Raw genomic sequence first — 4601 nt, forward strand, 5'->3', positions numbered from 1 at the left:
ACAGAGTCAGACACGACTGAAGTGACTTAGCAGCAGCACAGCTTATATACCCACTAAGGAAATTCTATATTGCTAGAATATGAAAATTGTGCTAGTCATATAAGAGCTCTACAAACAGTTGTTTTTCAATTGATTACTTCATCATGTTTGGAAAAACATTTTCACGTGGTAAGATATTAGTTGGGATGTGCAAACACAGGGAATTATAACTGATCTCTCAGAGTAACACCCAAGTATACATCTAGTTTATTTATTCCAGTAAAAACCAACTGAGTGATTTATGTTAAAACTTCCAAGATAAATTCTGTTTTATTTTAGGTACCAACACTATGAAAAACATTGTAATAATTTTTCTATGAACGCGTGAGAAATGTAGAAAACAGTTTTGACTCTCCAGATATTTTCTAAGTACCCCGATGGAACTTGAAGCATGCATGTAAAACTGAAATATGTTCTGAGGTCCCTTGAAGAAACAAGGAATATCCTATCCCAAAGTGAGAAATTAGATAATATGTGTTTATCCCAAATAAAGCAAGCTTTATGAAAGTTTAAATACCAGTCAAGATATTTAACATTACAACAAGAATGGCATTTTCAAGACAGTATTTGAGAAAAAGGTAATCAACTTTGCTTGCTAAATAAACAGCATATTTAAATAATAACATGTATATATGTTCCATATATTTTGTATTTTCTGACATCAAATTGATTCTTGAATTATTTTGTATCTAGACCCCACTAAACTAAAAATAGTTCACTTTTCTGTGGCCCTCAGCAAAGGTCATATAATCATCCAAGGTTGTAGGATCCAATCTACACATGTGTTCCCATGAGGTCTGACCACACAGCTGAAACACTGCTGACAGCTCCGCCCATGACTTACAGTGATTTGCTTCTGCTCAAACTGTGCCAACTTCACCTATAAAACCACATCCCAATGAAAATTCAAAACAAAGGAAATAAAACAATGCCCAAGATAACTGTTTTCATTGCATGAAACAGGGTCAACTACAACGTCTTAATTTTTTTTAAAGCTTGCTGAAATTTTCTTACAAGTCAAAAGTTATCATTAAAGATTCAGGATGCAGCGTGTTATACCATTTTTGTTATGACATACAAGTTCAGCACCTCTTTCCCTGCTCTACTTCATGTAGTTGTGATAAGGCCCACGGTAGCATGACTTGATGCAGGTGTGAATCTATATATCACATGCCATGAGCATATTAAGTCTATTCTTCCCATTAAGTTGCTGAAGAGCCTTCCACTATATAAACCAAACAGGACATTTATTCTCAGAGAAATTAAACTATAAACCTGATTCAAATGCATGTAAAAATTGTAAATGAAGTCAAGCAGTGTGTAAAATAAAATGCAGGGTTAAAACAAGTGTTTTTTTACGTTGTAAAAAAATGTTTGCACTGACAATGATATTGTTAGAGAAGAGGGAGATGGATAAAAAACAGGCCACATGCTAAATGTAATGTTACTAATGCAGTTTTACCTGCAAGGATTTTTCTGGCTTTAATTCAACAAAATCCATTATCATGGGTGGTAATGGAGCTTTGTACTTTACTCATCTCAGGCATCTTTAGTATCCTGAGCTGCCTTAAAGCTGTGATACAGTAAAATATCAAGCAGATCCCACTAAGCATTTGTAAACTACAATAGCCCCCCATTTTGCCTACAAGCCACACACTCTCAAGCTGAGCTTTGCTCATTCACTTGTTTCATTTTGTTGTACAAGCAGGCTAATTTGGAAATGGCTAGGTTACTTGGGAACACCTAGATGTTCCAAACCATCCCACTTTCTTACTTGACCACCCAAAGAAGTAGATCCATAATATAACACTTGAGGGAACTGTAAAATGGTGCCTGGATACTGAAGGAATGAACAGCAAATAGCAGCACTAGTAAATAAAATGAATGCATTTCACCTTCCATCTCATCTGTGCTTCCTGGGACATAACACATAAACATGAAAGGGTTGGGGTAGAATTTCAAGAAAACTGATGTCTTTCAACATTCACTTGGCAAGATGCTGGACACAAAATAATACCACAAGCCACCTCCCTTTCCCATCAGTGTAAATTCGGGGCTCTCAAATCACTCCCCACAAACCCCAATTAAAAATAAAGGAAAAAGGCAGCCTATAATACAGATTGTCCTAAGTGACCACAATGAAACTAAGGGACAATAACAAGAATAAATCTTGCATTAATCCAAATGAAGTCAATGAATAATAATACAAACCAGAAGCATAGTCTCAAAAATATGCAATTATCTCCAAGCATGCAAGGGCATTTAAAACCCATAAAAATTATTGCAAAGCACACTCTGCATATAAATATGTTTCATAAATGCTAAGTAACATGTGTATAGATGATATGCATATCCACAGGGTATCCATTTGTGTGATCACAATCAAATCTGTACATTAAAAATGAAATTCTATCTGGCAAATTGTTTCTCAGCAAGAGCACACCAGAATATGAAATAAAAGGCTAAATTCTGGGGCTACCTTTTCTTAGCAATGAAGGAAATAAAATCACCTTATAATTGGGCCTGCAGGCTTAGGAGGCACCAAATGTGTTTTTGAAGGAAGGCCCGACCCTATATGTGAGAGCTGCAAATGAAATGATTCCTTTCAATAACATCTATTTCTTGGGAGCTCTTTTTCCACCCCCTGATTCTGTTGCTAAGCTTGGAAGGAAAGGAACCAAGTGGCTCAGTCTGCATTCTGAGCCAGTTCAAGATAAAATCAGAACACCATATATACATTTTTTTAAACACAAGCAGATGCCTCCTCACTTCTCTCTCCCTGGCAACCTTCCTCTCTTCCCAGCCCCATCACTGTCTCCACATCTTCCTCCCCATCACTGAGGGAGTCATTGTTCAATGAAGGCCACAAATGTATACACAGGTTATTTAATAGTCAGCTAAATCAAGAAGCGAACCTCGCTCCCTGCTACTTACCATGCTGAGATCCGGAGAAGCTGTTGAAAGGAAGGAGAGATGCAAACTGAATCCATTTTCCTTGTGACCGAGTCGGATGCAGCCTCCGAACCCAACATCAGCAGCGGCTGCCGGGATTTCTTCCCCTCCCTCTCTGGTTGGCGACGGTGCTAATAGGAACCACCCTTCCAGCCCTCACTGGAGTATCAGCAGTCGAAGCGGCAGAAGCAGCAGCATCACCACTTGGCCTCCTCCCTCTCGGAGGATGGGGTGAGCTCAGAAGCAGCCAGGAACTTGCAGCAGACCCCTCCTCTGGCTCCTCCTCTCCTGCCCCCTCCTCCGAAACCCCACCCCTGCTGCGGTAGAGGCTGCCTGCCCTGGCAGCTGCCGGTTGTCATGGCAACCACCAATGGCAAGCGACCAGGCTACGGGGGAGGGGAGATGGGCGAAAGGAGTTGCGGGGGCTGGAGGGGAGTGAATTCGTGCTGCTGCCCTCTGGGATGCTCTTGGTCTCTCCTACCGTGGACTTCAGGTTTTTAAAAATGGGGCAAGGGTGTATAGCCATGGGAAGAGAATAATTTAAATTTAATCGAAATGTAGACTGAATCATACAAGACAGCTTAACTGTTTTTTTCATTTTCTATGGTTTTCCAATAAATGTTATTAAATTTGCCATTGAATAAATAATAGCAAATATGGAGAAAGTTATATTATGTAATAGGAGATTATTATCACTCCAAATACGTTTGTCTTTTATAGCATCTTTTACTCAAAGGCACTCAAGGTTGTTAACAAGGAAAACGAGTGACTGGAATTTGCAGTGTTTAAGAGTCTGATTCCTTGTCACTGCTCTCTGCTTGTTCTTCTCTAGTGAGTCACTGGTCTTACTATTTTTCCAACTCCCTCTCTTAAGAGGAACTGGAGGTGTTTGGCATGCCCCTGTGGCAAAGGAAGTTAGAACAGAGGAAACAGAAATTCCTTGAGCAACCACGGCTGTCAGTCAGTGGATAGTTCCAAACCCTTTTAGTGTCAGACTCCTGAAGTGTTCAATTTCCTGCAGGAAATTCCATGCTATTTCAAGTATGCCCTTTTGGAGGTCCCACGCCAGCTGGTGGTCTGGGTGGTCGGTTGGTAGAAAGGACGTGAAAGCAGCAGTGCTGTGTTCTAGATGAATTCTAACTATAAATTATAAATGACACTAGTATTTATCTCGGGAAGTACTTGTAAAGATCGAATGAGATAATGCACTAAAGCACTGGGCATGTAGTAAGCGTACAATAAATGTTTACTCTTATTACTATTATTAGTAGTGGTGGTAGAACATTGTAGCCACTCCTTGATCCAAGAGATTGAAGGAATAGCAGGACAATCTCAGAATGGGAAAAAATTAAGGCGAGAAAACAATGTGTGATAACTGTGATGTTGATGATGATGGTTATGGTGACGACGAGGGCAAAAACAGTAAGGCTCTGAGAGATTCAAAGTTCTCTAAAACATGACAAGTTAGGATGTTGTAAGTCTTAAAAGAGTTAAATAAATTTCCCAAATCCACATGGCTAATGCACAGCAGAGCCAGAATTAAAACTCTGACACTTCTATCACTAGCATTTGCTCTCTCAACCATTACGTTTTCTGCCACTTCTCCATGG

General features: G+C 39.6%; 1 protein-coding gene across 2 annotated transcripts in view; it reads right to left on the reverse strand.

Annotated features, from left to right (window-relative positions):
- JAKMIP2 (janus kinase and microtubule interacting protein 2) overlaps positions 1-3219 on the reverse strand; it is a 191234-nt gene extending 188015 nt beyond the window's left edge. The window contains exon 1 of one of the 2 annotated variants that reach the window (XM_010850476.1): positions 2974-3219. The gene's annotated coding sequence lies outside the window, so the exon portion shown is untranslated. The remainder of the gene's footprint in view (positions 1-2973) is intronic. The other variant, XM_010850477.1, reaches the window with a different exon arrangement.
- Between the last annotated feature and the right edge of the window lie 1382 nt (positions 3220-4601).

The sequence above is a fragment of the Bison bison genome, unplaced genomic scaffold (assembly GCF_000754665.1).
Source record: "Bison bison bison isolate TAMUID 2011002044 unplaced genomic scaffold, Bison_UMD1.0 scf7180017864291, whole genome shotgun sequence".
Taxonomy (NCBI): Eukaryota; Metazoa; Chordata; class Mammalia; order Artiodactyla; family Bovidae; genus Bison; species Bison bison.